Source organism: Coregonus clupeaformis, chromosome 33 (genome assembly GCF_020615455.1).
Source record: "Coregonus clupeaformis isolate EN_2021a chromosome 33, ASM2061545v1, whole genome shotgun sequence".
Lineage (NCBI taxonomy): Eukaryota > Metazoa > Chordata > Actinopteri > Salmoniformes > Salmonidae > Coregonus > Coregonus clupeaformis.
The window spans coordinates 22,728,758-22,756,154 of record NC_059224.1 but is presented as its reverse complement, the minus strand read 5'-3'; the positions used below and the strand labels follow the sequence as shown (position 1 = coordinate 22,756,154).

General features: G+C 44.2%; 1 protein-coding gene across 2 annotated transcripts in view; it reads left to right on the top strand.

Annotated features, from left to right (window-relative positions):
* nhsl1b (NHS-like 1b) overlaps positions 1-27,397 on the top strand; it is a 187,319-nt gene that overhangs the window by 27,002 nt on the left and 132,920 nt on the right. The window lies entirely within an intron of this gene.

Genomic DNA, 27,397 nt, shown 5'->3' with positions numbered 1-27,397 from the left:
TGCAGATCTCCTCTAGAGCAGTGATGTTTTGGGGCTGTCGCTGGGCAACACGGACTTTCAACTCCCTCCAAAGATTTTCTATGGGGTTGAGATCTGGAGACTGGCTAGGCCACTCCAGGACCTTGAAATGCTTCTTACGAAGCCACTCCTTCGTTGCCCGGGCGGTGTGATTGGGATCATTGTCATGCTGAAAGACCCAGCCACGTTTCATCTTCAATGCCCTTGCTGATGGAAGGAGGTTTTCACTCAAAATCTCACGATACATGGCCCCATTCATACTTTCCTTTACACGGATCAGTCGTCCTGGTCCCTTTGCAGAAAAACAGCCCCAAAGCATGATGTTTCCACCCCCATGCTTCACAGTAGGTATGGTGTTCTTTGGATGCAACTCAGCATTCTTTGTCCTCCAAACACGACGAGTTGAGTTTTTACCAAAAAGTTATATTTTGGTTTCATCTGACCATATGACATTCTCCCAATCCTCTTCTGGATCATCCAAATGCACTCTAGCAAACTTCAGACGGGCCTGGACATGTACTGGCTTAAGCAGGGGGACACATCTGGCACTGCAGGATTTGAGTCCCTGGCGGCGTAGTGTGTTACTGATGGTAGGCTTTGTTACTTTGGTCCCAGCTCTCTGCAGGTCATTCACTAGGTCCCCCCGTGTGGTTCTGGGATTTTTGCTCACCGTTCTTGTGATCATTTTGACCCCACGGGGTGTGATCTTGCGTGGAGCCCCAGATTGAGGGAGATTATCAGTGGTCTTGTATGTCTTCCATTTCCTAATAATTGCTCCCACAGTTGATATCTTCAAACCAAGCTGCTTACCTATTGCAGATTCAGTCTTCCCAGCCTGGTGCAGGTCTACAATTTTGTTTCTGGTGTCCTTTGACAGCTCTTTGGTCTTGGCCATAGTGGAGTTTGGAGTGTGACTGTTTGAGGTTGTGGACAGGTGTCTTTTATACTGATAACAAGTTCAAACAGGTGCCATTAATACAGGTAACGAGTGGAGGACAGAGGAGCCTCTTAAAGAAGAAGTTACAGGTCTGTGAGAGCCAGAAATCTTGCTTGTTTGTAGGTGACCAAATACTTATTTTCAACCATAATTTGAAAATAAATTCATAAAAAATCATACAATGTGATTTTCTGGATTTTTTTCCCATGGTTTTCTGGATTTTGTCTGTCATAGTTGACGTGTACCTATGATGAAAATTACAGGCCTCTCTCATCTTTTTAAGTTGGAGAACTTGCACCATTGGTGGCTGACTAAATACTTTTTTCCCCCACTGTATGTATGTATGTATATATATATATATATATATATATATATATATATATATATATATATATATATATGGATGATTTATAATGCAAGGCACATTTAACAGTTACGCTATTGATTATAGACCTAATTAAGTTATTGTTCCCTCGCTCCTCACTTTTCTTAGACAATTAATGCAAGGGCTGTTTTCTCATCTCCTAAATCTGTTGCTGCCTCCGCTGCTTTGTTCTCAACACCAATATGCTGGTTAACGTTGCTATTATACAAATAGCAACATGGTCTAGGAAAAGGCGCCAATTCAACAGCGCACTGATGTTTCAGAACCGCAGACGGCAACCACTATCCAATGCAGGAGAAAGCCCATCAGTCTACGGGTGTGGCTGAAATAGCGTGTCCACATAATTTTGTATATATAGTGTGTTTATATGTGTATGTATGTATATATACACTACCAGTCAAAAGTTTGGACACACCTACTCATTCAAGGGTTTGTCTTTATTTTAATTTTTTTTACATTGTAGAATAATAGTGAAGACAACAAAACTATGAAATAACACATATGGAATCATGTAGTAACCAAAAAAGTGTTAAACAAATCAAAATATATTTTATATTTGAGAGTAAACAAGTGCTCAGCATATGTGGGAACTCCTTCAAGACTGTTGGAAAAGCGTTCCAGGTGAAGCTGGTAACTCTAATGAACTTATCCTCTGCAGCAGAGGTAACTCTGGTTCTTCCTTTCCTGTGGCGGTCCTCATGAGAGCCAGTTTCATCATAGCGCTTGATGGTTTTTGCGACTGCACTTGAAGAAACGTTCAAAGTTCTTGACATTACCATACTGACTGACCTTCATGTCTTAAAGTAATGACTGTCATTTCTCTTTGCTTATTTGAGCTGTTCTTGCCATAATATGGACTTGGTGTTTTACCAAATAGGGCTATCTTCTGTATACCACCCCTACCTTGTCACAACACAAGAAATTCCACAAATTAACTTTTAACAAGGCACACCTGTTAATTGAAATGCATTCCAGGTGACTACCTCATGAAACTGGTTGAGAGAATGCCAAGAGTGTGCAAAGCTGTCATCAAGGCAAAGGGTGGCTATTTGAAGACTCTCAAATATAAAATATATTTAGATTTGTTTAACACTTTTTTTTTTGGTTACTACATGATTCCATATGTGTTATTTCATAGTTTTGATGTCTTCACTATTATTCTAAAATGTAAAAAATAGTAAAAATAAAGAAGAACCCTTGAATGAGTAGGTGTGTCCAAACGTTTGATTGGTAGTGTATATACAGTGCCTTCGGAAAGTATTCAAACACCATGACTTTTTCCACATTTTGTTCTAAATTTTTTTATTTATTTTTATCCTCATCAATCTACACACAGTACCGCATAATGACAAAGCGAATACAGGTTTTTATAAATTTTTGCACATTTATTATAAATAAACAAAAATACCTTATTTACATAAGTATTCAGACCCTTTGCTATGAGATTCGAAATTAAGCTCAGGTGCATCCTGTTTCCATTGATCATCCTTGAGATATTTCTACAACTTGGAGTCCACCTGTGGTAAATGCAATTGATTGGACATGATTTGAAAAGGCACACACCTGTCTATATAAGGTCCCACAGTTGACAGTGCATGTCAGTGCAAAAACCAAGCCATGAGGTTGAAGGAATTGTCCGTAGAGCTCCGAGACAGGATTGTGTCGAGGCACAGATCTGGGGAAGGGTACCAAAACATTTATGCAGCATTGAAGGTCCCCAAGAACACAGTGGCCTCCATCATTCTTAAATGGAAGAAGTTTGGAACCACCAAGACTCTTCCTAGAGCTGGCCGCCCGTCCAAACTAAACAATCGGTGGAGAAGGGCCTTGGTCAGGGAGGTGACCAAGAACCCGATGGCTCTGACAGAGCTCCAGAGATCCTCTGTGGAGATGGGAGAACCTTCCAGAAGGACAACCATCTCTACAACACTCCACCAATCAATTATTTATGGTAGAGTGGCCAGACGGAAGCCACTCCTCTGTAAAAGGCACGACAACCCGCTTGGAGTTTGCCAAAAGGCACCTAAAGGACTCTCAGACCATGAGAAACAAGATTCTTTGGTCTGTTGAAACCAAGATTGAACTTGGCCTGGATGGCAAGTGTCACGTCTGGAGGAAACCTGGCACCATCCCTACAGTGAAGCATGGTGGTGGCAGCATCGTGCTGTGGGTATGTTGTTCAGCGGCAGGGACTTTGGAGACTAGTCAGGATCGAGGGAAAGATGAACGGAGCAAAGGACAAAGAGATCCTTGATGAAAACCTGCTCCAGAAAGCTCAGGACCTCAGACTGGGGCAAAGTTTCACCTTCCAACAGGACAATGACCGTACGCACACAGCCAAGACAACGCAGGAGGGGCTTCAGGACAAGTCTCTGAATGTCCTTGAGTGGCCCATCCAGAGCCCGGACTTTGAACCCGATCTAACATCTCTGGAAAGACCTGAAAATAGCTGTGCAGCGACGCTCCCCATCCAATCTGACAGAGCTTGAGAGGATCTGCAGAGAAGAATGGGAGAAACTCCCCAAATACAGGTGTGCCAAGCTTGTAGCGTCATACCCAAGAAGAGTCAAGGATATAACCGTTGCCAAAGGAGCTTCAACAAAGTACTGAGTAAAGGGTCTAAATACAGTGAGGGGAAAAAGGTTTTTGATCCCCTGCTGATTTTGTACGTTTGCCCACTGACAAAGAAATGATCAGTCTATAATTTTAATTGTAGGTTTATTTGAACAGCAGGTAGCTTAGTGGGTAAGAGCGTTGTGCCAGTAACCGAAAGGTCACTGGTTCTAATCCCCGAGCCGACTAGGTGAAAAATCTGTCGATGTGCCCTTGAGCAAGGCACTTAACCCTAATTGCTCCTGTAAGTCGCTCTGGATAAGAGCGTCTGCTAAATGACTAAAAATGTAAAATGTAAATAAATGTAAACAACAACAAAAATCCAGAAGAACGCATGTCAAAAATGTTATCAATTGATTATGCATTTTATTGAGGGAAATAAGTATTTGACCCCCTCTCAATCAGAAAGATTTCTGGCTCCCAGATGTATTTTATACAGGTAACGAGCTGAGATTAGGAGCACAGTCTTAAAGGGAGTGCTCCTAATCTCAGTTTGTTACCTGTATAAAAGACACCTGTCCACAGAAGCAATCAATCAATCAGATTCCAAACTCTCCACCATGGCCAAGACCAAAGAGCTCTCCAATGATATCAGGGACAAGACTGTAGACCTACGCAAGGCTGGAATGGGCTACAAGTCCATCACCAAGCAGCTTGGGGAGAAGGTGACAACAGTTGGTGCGATTATTCGCAAATGGAAGAAACACAAAATAACTGTCAATTTCCCTCGGTCTGGGGCTCCATGCAAGATCTCACCTCGTGGAGTTGCAATGATAATGAGAACGGTGAGGAATCAGCCCAGAACTACACGGGAGGATCTTGTCAATGATCTCAAGGCAGCTGGGACCATAGTCACCAAGAAAACAATGAAGGACTGAGATCCTGCAGTGCCCACAAGGTCCCCCTGCTCAAGAATGCACATATACAGGCCCGTCTGAAGTTTGCCAATGAACATCTGAATGATTCTGGGTAAAAGTGTTGTGGTCAGATGAGACCAAAATCGAGTTCTTTGGCATCAACTCAACTCGCCGTGTTTGGAGGAGGAGGAATGCTGCCTATGACCCCAAGAACACCATCCCCACCGTCAAACATGGAGGTGGAAACATTATGGTTTGGGGGTGTTTTTCTGCTAAGGGGACAGGACAACTTCACCGCATCAAATGGATGGTGGACGGGGCCATGTACTGTCAACTCTTGGGTGAGAACTTCCTTCCCTCAGCCAGGGCATTGAAAATGGGTCGTGGATGGGTATTCCAACATGACAATGACCCAAAACACACGGCCAAGGCAACAAAGGAGTGGCTCAAGAAGAAGCACATTAAGGTCCTGGAGTGGCCTAGCCAGTCTCCAGACCTTAATCCCATAGAAAATCTGTGGAGGGAGCTGAAGGTTCGAGTTGCCAAACGTCAGCCTCGAAACCTTAATGACTTGGAGAAGATCTGCAAAGAGGAGTGGGACAAAATCCCTCCTGAGATGTGTGCAAACCTGGTGGCCAACTACAAGAAACGTCTGACCTCTGTGACTGCCAACAAGGGTTTTGCCACCAAGTACTAAGTCATGTTTTGCAGAGGGGTCAAATACTTATTTCCCTCATTAAAATGCAAATCAATTTAAACATTTTTGACATGCATTTTTCTGGATTTTTTTGTTGTTATTCTGACTCTCACTGTTCAAATAAACATACCATTAAAATTATAGACTGATCATGTCTTTGTCAGTGGGCAAACGTACAAAATCAGCAGGGGATCAAATACTTTTTTCCCTCACTGTACTTATGTAAATGTGTGTTTTCCGTTTAAAAAAATGTTTTAATAAATTTGCAAAAATTTCTAAAACTGTTTTTGCTTTGTCATTATGGGGTATTGTGTGTAGAAACCCCCCCAATTTAATACATTTTAGAATAAGGCTGTAACGTAACAAAATGTGGAAGAAGTCCAGGGTTCTGAATACTTTCTGAATGCACTGTATATATATACACTACTGTTCAAAAGTTTGGGGTCACTTAGAAATGTCCTTGTTTTCCATGAAAACATACAGTTGAAGTATGAAGTTTACATACACTTAGGTTGGAGTCATTAAAACTCGTTTTTCAACCCCTCCACAATTGTCTTGTTAACAAACTATAGTTTTGGCAAGTCGGTTTGTGCATGACAGAAGTAATGTTTCCAACAATTGTTTACAGACAGATTATTTCACTTATAATTCACTGTATCACAATTCCAGTGGGTCAGAAGTTTACAATACACTAAGTTGACTGTGCCTTTAAACAGCTTGGAAAATTCCAGAAAATGATGTCATGGCTTTAGAAGCTTCTGATAGGCTAATTGACATCATTTGAGTCAATTGGTGGTGTACCTGTGGATGTATTTGAAGGCCTACCTTCAAACTCAGTGCCTCTTTGCTTGACATCATGGGAACATCAAAAGAAATCAGCCAAGACCTCAGAAATTTTTTTGTAGAACTCCACAAGTCTGGTTCATCCTTGGGAGCAATTTCCAAACGCCTGAAGGTACCACGTTCATCTGTACAAAAAATAGTACGCAAGTATAAACACCATGGGACCACGCAGCCGTCATACCGCTCAGGAAGGAGACGCGTTCTGTCTCCTAGAAATGAACATACTTTGGTGCGAAAGGTGCAAATCAATCCCAGAACAACAGCAAAGGACCTTGTGAAGATGCTGGAGGAAACAGGTACAAAAGTATCTATATCCACAGTAAATCGAGTCCTATATCAACATAACCTGAAAGGCTGCTCAGCAAGGAAGAAGCCACTGCTCTTAAACCGCCATAAAAAGCCAGACTACGGTTTGCAACTGCACATGGGGACAAAGATTGTACTTTTTGGAGAAATGTCCTCTTGTCTGATGAAACAAAAATAGAACTGTTTGGCCATAATGACCATCGTTATGTTTGGAGGAAAAAGGGGGATGCTTGCAAGCCGAAGAACACCATACCAACCGTGAAGCACGGGGGTGGCAGCATCATGCTTTGGGGGTGCTTTGATGCAGGAGGGACTGGTGCACTTCATAAAATAGATGGCATCATGAGGATTGAAAATTATGTGGATATGTTGAAGCAACATCTCAAGACATCAGTCAGGAAGTTAAAGCTTTATCGCAAATGGATCTTCCAAATGGACAATGACCCCAAGCATAATTCCAAAGTTGTGGCAAAATGGCTTAAGGACATCAAAGTCAAGGTATTGGAGTGGCTATCACAAAGCCCTGACCTCAATCCTATAGAAAATGTGTAGGCAGAACTGAAAAAGTGTGTGCGAGGCTACAAACCTTACTGAGTTACACCAGCTCTGTCAGGAGGAATGGGCCAAAATTCACCCAACTTATTGTGGAAGCTTGTGGAAGGCTACCCGAAACGTTTGACCCAAGTTAAATAATTTGAAGGCAATGCTACCAAATACTACTTGAATGTATGTAAACTTCTGACCCACTGGGAATGTGATGAAAAAAAATAAAAGCTGAAATAAATCAATCTCTTTACTGTTATTCTGACATTTCACGTTCTTAAATTAAAGTGGTGATCCTAACTGACCGAGGACAGGGAATTTTTACTAGGATTAAATGTCAGGAATTGTGAAAAACTGAGTTTAAATGTATTTGGCTAAGGTGTATGTAAACTTCCGACTTCAACAGTACATGAAATTAGTTTGAATAGGAAATATAGCAAAATGAATAGGAAATGTAATCATTGACAAGGTTAGCCTTCCTTCTTCAAGATCCCATTTACAAATCTCCCACTTTACCACCACCAAAGCACCGCCAGACCATCACATTGCCTCCACCATGCTTGACAGATGGCATCAAGCACTCCTCCAGCATCTTTTTATTTGGTCTGCGTCTCACAAATGTCCTTCTTTGTGATCCGAACACCTCAAACTTCGATTAGTCTGTCCATAACACTTTTTCCCAATCTTCCTCTGTCCAGTGTCTGTGTTATTTTGCCCATCTTAATCTTTTCTTTTTATTGGCCAGTTTGAGATATTGCTTTTCTTTGCAACTCTGCCTAGAAGGTCAGCATCCCGGAGTCGCCTCTTCACTGTTGACGTTGAGACTGGTGTTTTGTGGGTACTATTTAATGAAGCTGCCAGTTGAGGACCTGTGAGGTGTCTGTTTCTCAAACTAGACACTCTAATGTATTTGTCCTCTTGCTCAGTTGTGCACCGGGGCCTCCCACTCCTCTTTCTATTCTGGTTAGAGCCAGTTTGCGCTGTTCTGTGAAGGGAGTAGTACACAGCGTTTTACGAGATCTTCAGGTTCTTGGCAATTTCTTGCATGGAATAGCCTTCATTTCTCAGAACAAGAATAGACTGACGAGTTTCAGAAGAAAGTTCTTGGTTCTGGCCATTTTGAGCCTGTAATCGAACCCACAATTGCTGATGCTCCAGATACTCAACTAGTCTCAAGAAGGCCAGTTTTATTGCTTCTTTAATCAGCACAACAGTTTTCAGCTGTGCTAACATAATTGCAAAAGGGTTTTCTAATGATCAATTAGCCTTTTAAAATTATAAACTTGGATTAGCAAACACAACGTGCTATTGGAACACAGGACTGATGGTTGCTGATAATGGGCCCTTGTACGCCTATGTAGAAATTCCATAAAAAATCAGCCGTAGCCATTTACAATAGCCATTTACAACATTAACAATGTCTACACTGTATTTCTGATCAATTTGATGTTATTTTAATGGACAAAAAATTGCTTTTCTTTCGAAAACAAGGACATTTCTAAGTGACATCAAACTTTTGAACGGTAGTGTATATACACTGCTCCAAAAAATAAAGGGAACACTTAAACAACACATCCTAGATCTGAATGAATGAAATAATCTTATTAAATACTTTTTTCTTTACATAGTTGAATGTGCTGACAACAAAATCACAAAAAAATTATCAATGGAAATCAAATTTATCAACCCATGGGGGTCTGGATTTGGAGTCACTCTCAAAATTAAAGTGGAAAACCACACTACAGGCTGATCCAACTTTGATGTAATGACCTTAAAACAAGTCAAAATGAGGCTCAGTAGTGTGTGTGGCCTCCACGTGCCTGTATGACCTCCCTACAACGCCTGGGCATGCTCCTGATGAGGTGGCGGATGGTCTTCTGAGGTTTCTCCTCCCAGACCTGGACTAAAGCATCCGCCAACTCCTGGACAGTCTGTGGTGCAACGTGGCGTTGGTGGATGGAGCGAGACATGATGTCCCAGATGTGCTCAATTGGATTCAGGTCTGGGGAACGGGCGGGCCAGTTCATAGCATCAATGCCTTCCTCTTGCAGGAACTGCTGACACACTCCAGCCACATGAGGTCTAGCATTGTCTTGCATTAGGAGTAACCCAGGGCCAACCGCACCAGCATATGGTCTCACAAGGGGTCTGAGGATCTCATCTCGGTACCTAATGGCAGTCAGGCTACCTCTGGCGAGCACATGGAGGGCTGTGCGGCCCCCCAAAGAAATTCCACCCCACACCATGACTGACCCACCGCCAAACCGGTCATGCTGGAGGATGTTGCAGGCAGCAGAACGTTCTCCACGGCGTCTCCAGACTCTGTCACGTCTGTCACATGTGCTCAGTGTGAACCTGCTTTCATCTGTGAAGAGCACAGGGCGCCAGTGGCGAATTTGCCAATCTTGGTGTTCTCTGGCAAATGCCAAACGTCCTGCACGGTGTTGGGCTGTAAGCACAACCCCCACCTGTGGACGTCGGGCCCTCATACCACCCTCATGGAGTCTGTTTCTGACCGTTTGAGCAGACACATGCACATTTATGGCCTGCTGGAGGTCATTTTGCAGGGCTCTGGCAGTGCTCCTCCTGCTCCTCCTTGCACAAAGGCGGAGGTAGCAGTCCTGCTGCTGGGTTGTTGCCCTCCTACGGCCTCCTCCACGTCTCCTGATGTACTGGCCTGTCTCCTGGTAGCGCCTCCATGCTCTGGACACTACGCTGACAGACACAGCAAACCTTCTTGCCACAGCTCGCATTGATGTGCCATCCTGGATGAGCTGCACTACCTGAGCCACTTGTGTGGGTTGTAGACTCCGTCTCATGCTACCACTAGAGTGAAAGCACCACCAGCATTCAAAAGTGACCAAAACATCAGCCAGGAAGCATAGGAACTGAGAAGTGGTCTTTGGTCACCACCTGCAGAACCACTTCTTTATTGGGGGTGTCTTGCTAATTGCCTATAATTTCCACCTGTTGTCTATTCCATTTGCACAACAGCATGTGAAATGTATTGTCAATCAGTGTTGCTTCCTAAGTGGACAGTTTGATTTCACAGAAGTGTGATTGACTTGGAGTTACATTGTGTTGTTTAAGTGTTCCCTTTATTTTTTTGAGCAGTGTATATATATATATACACACACACACACACACACACACTCAGTGGCCAGTTTATTAGGTACACCCATCTTGTACCGGGTCGGACCCCCTTTTACCTCCAGAACAGCCTGAATTCTTCGGGGCATGGAAACGTTGCTCAATTGGTATCAAGGGACCTAACGTGCCAGGAAAACATTCCCCACACCATTACACCACCGCCACCAGACTGTACCATTATCACAAGGCACGATGTGGCCATGGACTCATTCTGCTTATGCCAAATCCTGACTCTGCCATTAGCATGACGCAACAGGAACCGGGATTTGGCGGACCTGGCGATGTTTTCCACTCCTCAATTGTCCAGTGTTGGTGATCGCGTGACCACTTATAGCAGTGGAACCCAGTATGGTCGTCTGCTGAAATAGCCCATCTGTGACAAGGACCGTCGAGTTGTGCGTTCCGAGTTGCCGTGTTGCACACCACTGTTGTACGGCATTGTTATGTACCTGTTTGTGGCCCACCTGTTAGCTTGCACGATTCTTGCCATTCTCCTTTGACCTCTCATCAACGAGCTGTTTTCACCCACAAGACTGCCGCTGACTGGAGGGTTTTTGGTTGTCACACTATTCTCTGTAAGCCCTAGACACTGTCGTGCGTGAAAAGCCCAGGAGGCCGGCCATTTCTGAGGTACTGGAACTGGCACACCTGGCACCGATGATCATACCACGCTCAAAGTCGCTTTGGTCACTTGTTTTCCCCTTTCTAACGTTCATTCGAACAGTAACTGAATGCCTCGATGCCCGTCTGCCTGCTTTATATACAGTGCCTTCAGAAAGTATTTGCCTTTTCACATTTTGTTGTGTTACAGCCTGAATTTAAAATGGATTACATTGAGATTGTTTGTCACTGGCCTACACACAATACCCCATAATATAAAATTGGAATTATGTTTTTAGAAATGTTTACAAATGTAATAAAAATATGAAAAGCTGAAATGTCTTCAGTCAATAAGTATTCAACCCCTTTGTTATGGCAAGCCTAAATAAGTTCAGTAGTAAAAATGTGCTTAACAAGTCACATAAGTTGCATGGACTCACTCTGTGTGCAATAATAGTGTTTAACATGATTTTTGAATGACTACCCCATCTCTGTACCCCAAACATACAATTATCTTTAAGTTCCCTCAGTCAAGCATGATTTTCAAACACAGATTCAACCACAAAGACCAGGGAGGTTTTCCAATGCCTCGCGAAGAAGGGCACCTATTGGTAGATGGGTAAAAATAAAGCACCTATTGGTAGATGGGTAAAAATAAAGCAGACATTGAATAACCCTTTGAGCATGGTGAAGTTATTAATGACACTTTGGATGGTGTATCAATACACCCAGTCACTATAAAGATACAGGCGTCCTTCCTAACTCAGTTGCCAGAGAGGAAGAAAACTGTTCATGGATTTCACCATGAGGTCAATGGTGACTTTAAAACAGTTAGAGTTTAATGGCAGTGATAGGAGAAAACAGAGGATGGATCAACAACATTGTAGTTACTCCACAATAGTAACCTAATGGGGGACCAGTATGAAAATGTATGCACTCACTAACTGTAAGTCGCTCTGGATAAGAGCGTCTGCTAAATGACTAAAATGTAATTGTAAATGTAATTGACAGAGTGAAAATAAGGAAGCTTGTACAGAGTAAAAAAAGATTCCTAAACATGCATCCTGTTTGCAACAAGGCACTAAAGTAATACTGCAAAAAAATTGGCAAATCAATGAACTTTTTGTCCTGAATACAAAGTGTTATGTTCGGGGCAACACATTACTGAGTACCACTCTCCATATTTTCAAGCATAGTGGTGGTTGCATCAGGTTATGGGTATGCATGTAATCGTTAAGGACTAGGGAGTTTTTCAGGTTAAATAATGAAACGGAATGGAGCTAAGCACAGGCAAAATCCTAGAGGAAAACCTGGTTCAGTGTGCTTTCCACCAGACGCTGGGAGATGAATTCACCTTTCAGCAGGACAATAACCTAAAAGACATGGCCAAATCTACACTGGCGTTGCTTACCAAGAAGACGGTTAATGTTCCTGAGTGAGTGGGGGAGTTACAGTTTTGATTTAGATCTACTTGAAAATATGGCAAGATCTGAAAATGGTTGTCTAGCAATGATCAACAACCGATTAGACAGAGCTTGAAGAACTTTGAAAAGATTAATGGGCAAATGCTGCACAATCCAGGTGTGGAAAGCTCTTAAAGACTCACAGCTGTAATCGCTGCCAAATGTGCTTCTACAAAGTATTGACTCGGGTGTAAATACTTATGTAAATGAGATATTTATGTATTTCATTTTCAATAAATGTACAAACATTTCTAAAAACATGTTTTCACTTTGTCATTATGGGGTATTGTGTGTAGATGAGTGAGATTATTGTTTTTTTAAATCCTTTTTGAATTCAGGCTGTAACAACAAAATGTAGAATAAGTCAAGGGGCTTGAATACTTTCTGAAGGCACTGTAGCAAGCCACAGCCACGTGACTCACTGTCTGTTGGAGCTAACCATTTTCGTGAATGTGGTGGTGTACCTAATAAACAAAAATATAAATGCAACAATTTCAAAGAGTTTACTGAGTTACAGTTCATATGAGGAAATCAGTCAATTGAAATACATTAATTAGGCCCTAATCTATGGATTTCACATGACTGGGAATACAGATATGCATCTGTTGGTCAAAGATACCTTTAAAAAAAGGTAGGGGCATGGATCAGAAAACCAGTCAGTATCTGGTGTGACCATCATTTGCCTAATGTAACTCGACACATCTCCTTAGCATAGAGTTGATCAGCCTGTTGATTGTGGCCTGTGGAATGTTGTCCCACTACTCTTCAATGACTGTGTGAAGTTGCTGGATATTGGCGGGAACTGGAACACGCCGTCGTACACGTCGATCCAGAGCATACCAAACATGCTCAATGGGTGACATGACTGGTGAGTATGCGAGCCATGGAAGAACTGGGACATTTTCAGCTTCCAGGAATTGTGTACAGATTCTTGCAACATGGGGCCTGCATTATCATGCTGAAACATTAGGTGATGGTGGCGGATGAATGGCACGACAATGGACCTCAGGATCTCATCACGGTATCTCTGTGCATTCAAATTGCCATCGATAAAATGCAAATGTGTTTCGTTGTCCGTAGCTTATGCCTGCCCATACCATAACCCACCGTTACCATGGGGCACTCTGTTCACAACGTTGACATCAGCAAACCGCTCGCCCACACGACGCCATACACGCTGTCTGCCACCTGCCCGGTACAGTTGAAACCTGTGATTCATCCGTGAAGAGCACACTTCTCCAGCAAGCCAGTGTCCATTGAAGGTGAGCATTTGCCCACTGAAGTCGGTTCCGAGGCCGAGCTGCAGTCAGGTCAAAACCCTGGTGAAGACGGCGAGCACGCAGATGAACTTCCTTGAGACGGTTTCTGACAGTTTGTGCAGAAATTATTCGGTTGTGCAAACCCACAGTTTCATCAACTGTCCGAGTGGCTGGTCTCAGACGATCCCGCAGGTGAAGAAGCCAGATGTGGAAGTCCTGGGCTGGCATGGTTACAGGTGGTCTGTAGTTGTGGGCCGGTTGGACGTAATTCTCTAAAACGACAGAGGCGGCTTATGGTAGAGAAATGAATATTCCGTTCTCTGGCAACAGCTCTGGTGGACATTCCTGCAGTCAGCGTGCCAATTGCACGTTCCCTCAAAACTTGAGACATATTTGGCATTGTGTTGTGTGACAAAACTGCATATTTTAGAATGGTCTTTTATTGTCCCGAGCAGAAGGTGCACCTGTGTAATGATCATGCTGATCAGCTTCTTGATATGCCACATCTGTCAGGTGGATGGATTATCTTGGCAAAGGAGAAATGCTCACTAACAGGGATGTAAACACATTTGTGCACCAAATTTGAGAGAGAAGCTTTTTGAGCGTATGGAACATTTCTGGGATCTTTTATTTCAGCTCATGAAACATGGGACCAACACGTTACATGTTGCGTTTATATTTTTGTTCAGTGTATATGATACTGTGTTATGAGTCAGAAGCAGGTGTTGTCAATCAGACATGACTGGACTTGACTGTACCATTCTATCATACCTGAAGACAGACAGACAGACTGTCAGTACACCGTATCATTTAAATCCCTGTTTCAGTGAATACTTCAATTTCAAACTTGTTGATTAATTAGTAGCTTGCTTGCTCCTGCGTCTCTGTTTCGCCTCAAGGGCAACTTCAGCAAGCAGCTGAAAGTTTCCCCTGTTTTGACCTCTAGCTTTAATACTCTCACCCCTCCCTCCCTCCCTCCCTCCCTCCCTCCCTCCCTCCCTCTCATTCTCTCTGTTGTATGGTCCCGTCCAACCCTGTGTTTAGCTCCCAGTGTGGAGGAATGGGCAGCCAGTCTTTAGTCTGGTCAGTCAACAGGCTGAAAAAATAGACTAATTTCTCTTGGCAGGCTAACCGAAACACAGAGAAGTTAGGCTGTTCTACCAAACGCTTCACTCCACTGACTTCATCAACACTGGAGAATGAGAGACGGAAGGAGGATGAGGTAGATGGATAAAGGAGGGAGAGCTGGGGATGGAGAAAAGAAGAGGACAAGACAGAGGTAGAAAGAAACCAAGAGGGGGGAGGGAGATGAAGGGAGAGAGAAGTTGAGAAGAGAGGAGGGTTTATGGTAAACAGTCACTAACGACATAACAGGGTGTCCTAATTGGCCTGTGTGTGTGTGTATGTGTGTTGGTTAGGTGCTTCAGTGAACAGATGGCTATGCGGCTCCTTTGGGCTGAGGGCAGCAGGGCCATGGAGAGCCACCTTAACTAGCCTTACCTCTCTCTCTCTCTCACACACACACACACGTACACACAGGCGCACACACACTGTCTCCGCACCATATGGGACCCACCCAGTAGGTCTTTTATGTGGTTGGTGATGGGAGGTAATTTTGGGGAAGGCGGTCACATACAGCACCAGTTGAGGTCTTCACCGTCTCCCTCTCCTCCCTCTCCCCACTCCTCCTCCCCCTCCACTTCCCTCTTTCTCCCCGCTCCTCCTCCCCCTCCACTTCCCTCTCCTCCTCCTCCACCTCCTCCACTTCCCTCTCCTCCTCCCCCTCCACTTCCCTCTCCTCCTCCTCCTCCTCCTCCTCCTCCTCCTCCTCCTCCTCCCCCTCCACTTCCCTCCCCTCCTCCTCCCCCTCCACTTCCCTCTCCTCCTCCTCCCCCTCCACTTCCCTCTCCTCCTCCTCCCCCTCCACTTCCCTCTCCTCCTCCTCCCCCTCCACTTCCCTCTCCTCCTTCTCCCCACTCCTCCTCCCCCACCACTTTCCTCTTCTTCTCTCTGGTGTTATTGATAAGTTTCCATTTTGAATTGGGTTAGTATGACGGTGTATTTGGGGTTCTGTAAGGAATTCTTCTGTTCCTCTCCTCCTCCTGTTCTCCTTAGTCAGGGTGGGGTGTTGAGGTGTCTTCAATGGCTGCAGTAAGTGATGCCATGTGTGGTTTTACGGTTACAGTTGGGCTGAATGTAAAACAGGAGCCACTCGGTCCACACCTGGAGAACATCAGTCATTGTGGTTTATAAACTTAGCCGTGTCGCTAGCTCTCTCTGTGTGATAGCTACAGTATGCTAACAGTTGATGTCTCTCTCCATAGTATCTGGATCTGTAGCCTAGCCATATGCCACGCTAGCAGGTTAGATTTCTCAACTGTATGAAGTTTAGTCTGCAGCTGCTCATAGACAGAACTCTCTCTTTCTCTTTCATTCTCTCTCTCTCTTGATCTCTCCTCCTCATCAGTCTCTCTCACACAGTAGCCTCATTGTGTTAGTTGAGGTCCACCAGACACCCGTGTTGCCCCAGACAACCTGTCACACACACGTACGCACATGCGCACACACACATGGTCTGTGACTCCTCTGTGGCACCCTTGTCACCGAGCCTCTTTAAAATGGGCTTAGAGTAGACTAAGACACACACACACACACAGAGGAATATTATACCTGGTTTGTGTGTGATGATATCAGTCCCAACCGGCCCACTGTCTTTGATTGGCTCTCTGGCTGGTTTCCCATTTCACCCTGCGGCATGCGTCTACAACCTGACCACAAGGGATTCTGCATGTAGGTAACCGAATCTCAACTCTCTCTGTCTCTCTCTCTCGCTCTCTCTCTATAATGTGTGTCTTGTGACAGTACAGTAGCCATAACTGCCATGTCTTCTTATTGGGCTTCTCTGATCCTTCACAGACACCACACAGCCCTGCATTGTGTCTCAGCTGTTCTCTGTTCCTTCACAGACACCACACAGCCCTGCATTGTGTCTCAGCTGTTCTCTGATCCTTCACAGACACCAAACAGCCCTGCACTCTCAGCTGTTCTCTGATCCTTCACAGACACCACACAGCCCTGCACTGTGTCTCAGCTATTCTCTGATCCTTCACAGACACCACACAGCCCTGCACTCTCAGCTGTTCTCTGATCCTTCACAGACACCAAACAGCCCTGCACTCTCAGCTGTTCTCTGATCCTTCACAGACACCACACAGCCCTGCACTGTGTCTCAGCTATTCTCTGATCCTTCACAGACACCACACAGCCCTGCAATGTGTCTCAGCTGTTCTCAGATCCTTCACAGTCACAACCCCTGCTCTGTGTCAAGCCTCTGTCTAGTGGCTGTCTGTCTCTATAGCTGAGGAGGTGATGTGTCAAGTTCGGTTTCAGAGTCCCTATCAGTGGGTTGTTGCTCGTCCCTGTCTGGTCTCTGTGGCTGAGGTGATGTGTCACTGCTGTGTCACTTTCATGATAAAATGGTGACCTTGTGTTACAGGTGAAATCCGAGGGTGTGTATTTTCCTTCGAAGATCTCCCAGTCATGTCATGTACACTTGTCTCTTCCTTTACCTCGTTATTCACTCTCTCACTCCACTTCAAGTGTAAGTGGATCCCTTTACCAACTCTCTCTCTGTCTCTGTCTCTGTCTCTCTGTCTCTCTGTCTCTCTGTCTCTCTGTCTCTGTCTCTGTCTCTGTCTCTGTCTCTGTCTCTGTCTCTGTCTCTGTCTCTGTCTCTGTCTCTGTCTCTGTCTCTGTCTCTGTCTCTGTCCCTCTGTCCCTCTGTCCCTCTGTCCCTCTGTCCCTCTGTCCCTCTGTCCCTCTGTCCCTCTGTCCCTCTGTCCCTCTGTCCCTCTGTCCCTCTGTCCCTCTGTCTCTCTGTCTCTCTGTCTCTCTGTCTCTGTCTCTGTCTCTGTCTCTGTCTCTGTCTCTGTCTCTGTCTCTGTCTCTGTCTCTGTCTCTGTCTCTGTCTCTGTCTCTCTCTCTCTCTCTGTCTCTGTCTCTGTCTCTGTCTCTGTCTCTGTCTCTGTCTCTGTCTCTCTCTGTCTCTGTCTCTCTGTCTCTGACTGAGTTTTGATCTCAGTAGCTGCTGGTATCCTGAAGCTATGGTGGATCAGGTTATGAGAGCGCACTGCACAGCATGATTGTCTTTGATTTGTCTCTGTGTGTTCAAAAGTATGTGTGTATGAAACTGAGTCTGCATCACTGGGGTCACAAAGGGAGAACAGGTTGTGCTCAAGGCAGGATAGTGTGTGTGTGTTTTTGCGCGCATGGATGGGTGCATGGGTGCATTTGTAGTCTTACAAACCTGTTTCAAATGAGCATTTTAAACCCTTCTGAGACATTCTGTTCCATTCTTCATGATGGAAGGTGAAACCTTTGCCCCATCTTTCACAGAGTTGACACAAAATCACACACTGCTAACACAGTCTTCTCCAGTTGAGGTTTGGTCTTGGAGGCTAGATGGGGGTTAAGGTTAGCTTATAGGTTTATTTAGGTCATTCCCAGCATTCCCTGTGGTTACCATGGTGCCAGCCTTCTAGTCTGTAGTCCAACATAAAGCTTGAAAAACGGTGTGTGTGTGAGAGAGAGAGTGTGTGTATTTTGGGTGATTTAGGACACCAACGACGTTTCTCATGCTACTAACGCCTGTAAATTAGACATCAATTGGTTAGGACTGTGTGAAAGGAACTGGTGGTAACAAATACACACACACACACACACACACACACACACACACATACTGAGAAAGCGTAAAGTAGCTAGTGGAGGGCAGTGTTTTCTCCCCTGCGCGTCGACTCATGCCTTCCCAACCACAGCCTACTTCAAAGGCCGTCACTCACTGTGTGTGTGTGTCTGTTTGTGTGTGTCTGTTTGTGTGTGTGTGTGTTTTCTTACATATTCATACCCCAATATGCATTCATACTCTTTATGTATTTGTTATCGTCCATGGTTTTTGTTTCTGTACTGTATTATAATGCTGGATTTGCCTTTGTCTGTGTGCTTGTCTTACTTTAGTGAATGAGTGTCTTTGTGTCTGTCAGTTGCGTGTGTATATTATATGAGTGTATCCATCCATAGAGGAAGACTGGCAGTAAAGTGTCTCCCTAAGCTGTTTTTTGTCCTTGGGGGATTGAGGGATCACTAAAAAGACGTGGGAAACGGCCGAGAGAAAAGGAAGGAACGGAAGAAAGAGAAAAGAGAGGAAGTCCTTATTCTGTCTGCATGCTATGAGTGTGCCCTGTTGGAACGTGTGTGTTGGCACAGTCGTTGCAACTCCATCCTGGTTTTCGCACGTACCGGACTGCTTGCATACAACGACAGAGAGAGAAGTAGCAAGTGAATATGAGAAAGGAGGAGTGTGAGACAGTCACAGCTAAAGAGAGGGTTAGAAAAGGAGCCTGAAGAAGTATGGAAAGAGGGACCCAACATAGTGGGAAAGAGAGAGTGACATATTGGGAGGTAAAGAATGATAGAAAATGGTGAAAGAGAGAGAGGGGGATAAACAGCCCTTAGATTGTGTGAATGAGTGTGAGGCGACAGTAGTGTGATTTATTAGAACTGGGAACAGTGTGAAAGACAACCGTGCTGGTGTGAATTAGCAGGTTGAAAGCAAGGAATCCCCCCCCCCCTTTCCCCTTCCTTTCTCTCTCATTATATGCAATATTTCTCTCTCATTCTCCCTCTCTCCTTCCCTTCTCTCTCACTCCTCTGTTTGGTGTTTTTCCAGTCCAGGCAGTCTAGTTAGTTATCCATACCATAATGGTTCACCCTCTCCCCCAGTGACATGTCTCCCTACATTCCCTCTGCTCTGGGTGACTGGCCTCGCTGGCTGCTCATATCACTGACATCCTGTCCTCCTAGTCCTTAACCTGTTTTCTCTCCTGTCCCTAAGCCTATCCGCTCTGCCCCTCACCAGACCACCAGACCCCATACACACTCAAAAGAGGAAGTGCTCTTAATCTGACAGCTGTCTCAGCCAAACAGATCGCTCAAATCCCCCCCTTTGTCCCTGTCTGTCACAGCTTTCCGTGATTGTTACCCAGCACAGGATGTGACACGTGTTCACTGTCGTTTCCTGTTAACCTCTTAAGAATCTGACCCTTTTTTCCAATTTTCGCCAAAAAATGACATACCCAAATCTAACTGCCTGTAGCTCAGGACCTGAAGCAAGGATATGCATATTCTTGATACCATTTGAAAGGAAACACTTTGAAGTTTGTGGAAATGTGAAATTAATGTAGGAGAATATAACACATTAGATCTTGTAAAAGATAATACAAACAAGAAAACATGATTTTTTTTTTTTTTTTTGTCATCTTTGAAATGCAAGAGAAAGGCCACAATATAATATTGCAGTTTAGGCGCAATTTAGCAGTGTGTGTGCAAAGTTTCAGATTGATCCAGTGAAGCATTGCAATACTGGACTATTTTGTATCAAGTCTGCCCAAATGTGCCGAATTGGTCAATTGATACATTTTCAAGTACATAACTATAGAGAACAAAATAAAATGATATGGTAATACAAAATGTAAGTTTACACACTCCCAGGAATCTCATACATGATGGATCATTAGCTTATACACTAACTTTCACACATCTAGATGGCCGGGCGAGGTGGATGTGGAGCCAGAGACAGCAGGGGTTCAAACTGTAGAACCCAGTTTTATCAAAGAAAACAATGCTACATTTTATCTCTGGGACCGTTAGGATGACAAATCAGAGCAAGATTACTGAATGTAAGTACATTATTTACCTTCAGAGGTGAATGTATCAAACCAGTTGGCGTGATACGTTTTTTGTTGTTGGGCACATGATACAGTCCCCACATTTCTCTGCAACAGTTTTTGAGTTGAGTTTCCCTTTAAAGTTTGAAAAGAAGGGGGAGCATGGTGGAGTTGTTAGGGAAATGGGTTCAATGGCTTTAGGAAGTTGTCTTGTCTGTCTTCACCCAAAACGACTCGTCTGTTCTGAATCTCTGCATATCTAACGAGACATGGGGTCTGCTGGTTTCTTCGATTGTTCGGACATTGAGTGGTGTTCTCTGAGACTGAGTGCAGTTAGAAAGCCGTCTAATTTGATCAGTGTGAGAGCACTCTGTCTGATATGAAAGACGGTCTGTCTGTTGTGGCTGGGGAGAAGAAGAAGAGGTTGATGAGAGGATGAGAGGAACTACTTTTGGTTGACCAACGCTTGACCGCCAAAAAAAACCTGCTTATCCTTTATCCCTGATATTGTCAACAATACACACACACACAGCCCACACTAACCTAATTAGAAAAGGGTTAAAAGAGTGTGAGTGGGGTGGGGGGGTGGGGTGCGCCCCTTATAATTGAAGGGAGTGCAGGGGGAGACCCCTTCAACCTCCATAACCCAATTAAGGAGGCGACGAGCTACACCTCATCCCCTTGACAACAACGGATAGCAACCACATCACCGTAGCAACCTGGGGACTGGGGGTCACTGGTCAGGTCCTCTTGAATGTCCCACCCCCCTCACACACACCCATCTGTGTGTTACGGCCTATTTGATTGGCCTGTGTGTGTCAGTTTAGTGTGGATGGGATCTCGGCACGCGTGCGGTGAGGTGGCACAGAGGTGGCTAAGTGTCTGTGAAGAGCACTGAGCGGGAGAAAGATTGTCTGTTGGAGGGAAACTCTGCAACATTACAGTGTTTGAGGCTACTTGGTGTGTGTGTGTGTGTGTGTGTGTGTATGAGTGTGCTGGAGTTTAACAGTACATGATATTTGTAGCAGCATAGTGTCTGTGTGTGCCCAGTGTGTAGCCCAGTGTGTGTGTATAGGGGCTTAGTGGACACAGTCATGCCTGCTAGAGGGATCAAGTTTTGGGTCCACAAGAAAAGGAAGAACCCCTATGCAGGTAGGAAGTGTATGCGTGCCGTGTGTGTGTGTGTGTGCACGCTTGTTGTTGGTGTTGGTGGTGTGTGTGTGTGTGCCACTTGCTGTGGTGTGTGCTGCCATGCTTGTTAGCACATGTTCACAACATCACCAGAGTTTTGCATGTTTTGCATTGGATCAGAGATGTAAATGAAAATGTTCACAGACAGAGAGTCAGCGTGAGAAAGTGTGAACCAGAGGGAGAGGTAGATGGAAGAGTGAGAGAAAGTGCGAGAGAGGGGGAAATGAGATTTAGCACTTAGCCTACGTCTGTCAGTGATGCTGAGAGACTAGCTTGTGAGCTTCAATATGTAGTGGTGTTGGTAGGATGCAGTGATGTTCCTAGTAAATGGAGTTACATTGATGTAGCTTTAATATGTACTTTGCTATCAGAATAGTAGTAATGTTCTTTGTGAGTGAATGGATTTGCACAGAGATTACATTGAGTTTGAAGGAAGACACTCACCTGACATTGGAGGTAGGCTTTCACCTTCATTTACAATCACATTTAATCAGCAATTTCTGATAATTGTTCTGTTATAGACACCTTTTAACATTCATAGCATTCAGATTTTAGCCTACTATCTAAGGAGATATGATATTATTTTGATTGATATTTGTTGGAATATTATGCTTATTCTACTTGTATGCTAAGATCATTTTTTCTCAAGTCGTTGCGTGCCGAGTCATGTTGTAGGACTTCATTTAATTTCCTTGGCCTAAAATATGTGGCTACTATGTTGCAGTGAATGTTCTGGGCTGCATGGTGATAGTCTTGAGATGGGCTGACTGTCCTCTGCAGAATAACACACATCGTTCGGTTCTGAGCACCGTCATTGCAACACGGTGCCTTTGCGCTTTTCCTTATTCATTTGGTAAACTTAACTAATTAAGATGATATGGTTGGTTAACTGTAGCTCTTTGTAAATATTGCCCTGTGTGTATGATTAATGACAGATTGAATAGATGTATGAGCAAGAATACAGTACATAGATAGATAGATTTTGCATTGATGGATTCTTAACAATAAACCTGAATGACTCACTGTTAAAGGTCTCACTCAGGGGCAAGCGAGTGTGTGTGTTGGGGTTGGGCCGATATATAGTTAAATGGAATATCAGGATATTTTAAGTTGATGATATGTTGATGGTCAAGACTATACTGGATTTGAACTTTACAAATCCAAACGGTTCAGTCTTGTCAGTAAGGCTGGATCAATATGTTGAAAATTAAGTTTAAATGTATTAACTAAGCCTTATTTATTCACCATACTAAGATTATTTAAGGAGAAAATGACTATAATATCGTAAATAAAAACAAAAATTAGAATTATCTAGTTATTTACTTCACAAAACGATTATATCGGAAATCGCCATATTTTGAGTATCGTAGAAGAGGTCTGCCCAAATATCGCCCAACCCTAGTGTGTGTGTTAGAGATACACTGCTGATACCTATTTTGTGTGATGGAGATGAAGTAGATAATTGACTGATCTGATGTAGACAGCTTCACTCGCTCTCTCTTCTTCTTCCTGCCCCCCCGCGACCCTCAATTATCCCACATCATATCACCCCACCCTCCCCCAGCGTCCCTCAATTAATCCCCCAGCATTCCACAATTATCCCACATCATCTCACCTCCCCAGCATCCCTCAATTATCCCACATCATCCCCCCCACACACACACACACACAGCTTTGTCCCTCCCATGCTGCGCTCCTGTTGAGGTCTGTGTTTTCTTGTCTATTATTGTATTCATTCATTAGTACTTCTAGTATCTCCCCGTCTCCCTCACACCCCAACCTTTTCCCTCACAGAATATGGGACCAAATACTAAACTTCTGACTACTTTAACACACATATAAGTGAATTTGCCCCAATACTTTTGGTCCCCTAAAATGGGGGGGCTAAGTACAAAAAATGCTGTAATTTCTAAACGGTTCACCTGAAATGGATGAAAATACCCTCAAATTTAAAGCTGGCAGTCTGCACTTTAACCTCATTTAACCTCAGCTTTTGCATCATTTCAAATCCAAAGTGCTGGAGTACAGAGCCAAAACAACACAAAATGTGTCCCTGTCCCAATACTTTTAGAGCTCACTGTAGTCTTTCTTTTCTCCCCATGGTTCTTCTCATTCTTTTTACTCTCTCTCTGTATTTATTTATCTCCCTCTCTGTTTCTTTCTCTCCTCATGCCTTTGTTTCCTCTCAATCTCTCCTGCCTCTCTCTCTCTCTCCCCTAAAGAAAAACCATGTGATAGTCAGTTAGCAGGCACTAGTTTATTAGTACAACATTACTGTATGTATGTTATCATGATTCCAACTGAAAGCAATGAGAAGTTAATATACTGGGGAAGTGATCTTGTCCCACTTCCCACATTCGCTGGCAGATAGAGAGTTTAATAGTCACATGTACACGGTTCCAGATGTAATTACAGGGTACAGTGAAATTCTTGGCCTCCGAGCTCCAACATTGCAGGACAAAGTATGAAACAAAAATATAATAAAAATAGATAATAATAAAAATATAAATAATAATACATATTAACAACTGTGCAATGATAAATGTCCATTGGGGGAGCAGAGTAAATGTCCGTTGAGAGGGGGTGGGAAATGTCCATGGGGGGGGTAGGAAGACTGGAGGGCAGGAAGGGGACAGGGGGAGCAGGTAGCTGACTATTGGTGGCTGTTCAGCAACCTGATGGTCTGGGGGTAGAAGCTATTGGCCAGTCTTACAGTTTTTGCCATGATGCTCCCATACTGCCTGTGTCTGCGTCATGGAAACGGGGAGAACAGGGCATGGCTCAGGTGGCTGGGGTCCCTGATGTTCTTCTTGGCCTTCCTGCGACACCTAGTGTTGTAGGTGTCCTGGAGGGCAGGCAGTGTGCACCCAATGGTGCGTTCGGCTGCGCGTATCACCCTCTGTAGCGCCTTGCCGCAGCGGTAGAGTTGCCGTACCAGGCTGTGATGCAGCCCGACAGTATGCTCTCGATGGTGCTCCTGTAGAACACTGTGAGGGCCCTCGGGGACAGGCCAAATTTCTTCAGCATCCTGAGGTTGAAGAGTCGCTGTCGTGCCTTCTTCACCACAGTGTCTGTGTAGTTTGACCATTTCAGCTCCTTGGAGAAGTGTACGCCGAGGAACTTTACGTTTTTGACCGTCTCCACGGCGGCCAGTTGATGAGGATGGGGGTGTGCCCAGCCTGGTTCCTCCTGAAGTCCAGAATCAGCTCCTTTTTGTTTTTCTGATGTTGAGGGAGATGTTGTTAACCTGGCACCACGCCGTCAGAGTGTCTACCTCTTCCCTGTAGGCTGTCTTGTAGTTGTTGGTAATCAGGCTTACTACTGTCGTATTGTCAGCGAACTTGATGATGGAACTGTGTGAGGCCATGCAGTCGTGGGTATACAGGGAATACAGCAGGGGACTGAGGATGTAGAGGAGGTAATGGTGCCTACCTTCACCACCTGGGGGCTGCCTGTCAGGAAATCCAGGACCCAGTTGCATAGGGAGGAGTTCAGACCCAGGGACATGAGCTTTGTGGTGAGCACTATGGTATTGAAGGCCGAGCTGTAGTCGATGAACAGCATCCTCACATATGCATTCCTTTTGTCCAGGTGGGTGAGGGCAGTGCACAGTGCAATTGCGTCATCTGTGGATCCGTCAGGGCGGTAGGCGAATTGAAGAGGGTCGAGTGTGTTGAGGAGGTGGTCTTTGACCAATCTCTCGAAGCACTTCATGATGACGGAAGTGAGTGCTACGTGTCAGTAGTCATTCAGTTCAGTTACTTTCCCTTTCTTGGACACAAGGTTGATAGTGGACATCTTGAAGCAGGTGGGGATAGCGGCCTGAAGTAGAGAGAAAATGTCCGAAAACACAACAGCCAGCTGGTCTGCACATGTTCTGACGGCGCATCCTCTTATTTCCTGCTGACACACACACACACACACACACACACACACACACACACACACACACACACACACACACAGACAGAGATAACACAACATTCATTGTGCCCATCTCAGCCGGTCAAAGCCTCTTCCCCTGTTCCCTTCTTCCTGACCAATGTCCAGACAACACCAGGTAAACATTTGTGACCGACCGCCTCGATTCGTTCACACCCTCTTAAGCCTTAGTCCCACCCATCTCTTTAAGGATTCACATGTGAGGCCATGTGGTATACACACACTATATCAAATAAAAGTTTATTTTATTTTACCTTTATTTAACTAGGCAAGTCAGTTAAGAACAAATTCTTATTTACAATGACTGCCTACCCCGGCCAAACCCGGACGACGCTGGGCCAATTGTGCGCCGCTCTATGGGACTCCCAATCACGACCGGTTGTGATACAGCCTGGAATCGAACCAGGGCACTGAGATGCAGAGCCTTAGACCGCTGCGCGACTCAGGAGCCCCACAGGATACAGGAGGTGTAAACGGTACAGTGATAGTACTTGCATACTTCTATCAAAAACAAAGTGTCCAGATAAAAATATTTTATAAATATTTTATCGTTATTAGGTGACGCTTACCCGACACACTTGTCTAAATTGAATGGTCATGTCAAGGAAATGCTATAACCACCCTTCACCCACATCTAGCTAAGTGGATGGGTCACTATTTTCTAGACATGTACACATGTTCATGAAATACAATCGATGGCCGTAATCACCCACAGACACACCTGCTAATTTGATGGGTCATGTAATAATCTGGCCGAAGCTGAGTCTTTTGTTTAGACATGTAGCTAGCAAAACAATGAACCGGCATAACCCCAACTCATACTACTACCAATACGAACATTGTCATAGCTGTAGTATGAATCTGCAGGTAGCTAAAGCTAACAAACTAGGTTCAATGTTAACTAGCTAACTTTAGGCTATAACTAGCAATGCAAATGGATTTCTGATTCGGATATTATTACTACACCAATCATACACGTAACATTAGCTAGCAAGCTAACGTTTGCTAGCTAACTAACAGTATGCTTTAACTTGCAATAAAAATGTATTTCTGACAAAATTAGAAACTTATATCTGGAAAATGTAGCTTGACTCTTACCCGTATACACTACCGTTCAAAAGTTTGGGGTCACTTAGAAATGTCCTTGTTTTTGAAAAAAAAAAAAAAGCAATTTTTTTGACCATTAAAAGAACATCAAATTGATCAGAAATACAGTGTAGACATTGTTAATGTTGTAAATGGCTATTGTAGCTGGAAACAGCTGATTTTTAATGGAATATCTACATAGGCGTACAGAGGCCCATTATCAGCAACCATCAGTCCTGTGTTCGAATGGCACGTTGTGTTTATAATTTTAAAAGGCTAATTGATCATTAGAAAACCCTTTTGCAATTGTTAGTACAGCTGAAAACCGTTGTGCTGATTAAAGAAGCAATAACACTGACCTTCTTAAGACTAGTTGAGTATCTGGAGCATCAACAATTGTGGGTTCGATTACAGGCTCAAAATGGCCAGAACCAATAACTTTCTTCTGAAACTCGTCAGTCTATTCTTGTTCTGAGAAATGAAGGCTATTCCATGCGAGAAATTGCCAAGAAACTGAAGATCTTGTACAACGCTGTGTACTACTGCCTTCACAGAACAGCGCAAACTGGCTCTAACCAGAATAGAAAGAGGAGTGGGAGGCCCCGGTGCACAACTGAGCAAGAGGACAAATACATTAGTGTCTAGTTTGAGAAACAGACGCCTCACAGGTCCTCAACTGGCAGCTTCATTAAATAGTACCCGCAAAACACCAGTCTCAACATCAACAGTGAAGAGGCGACTCCGGGATGCTGACCTTCTAGGCAGAGAAGAAAATAAAAGAA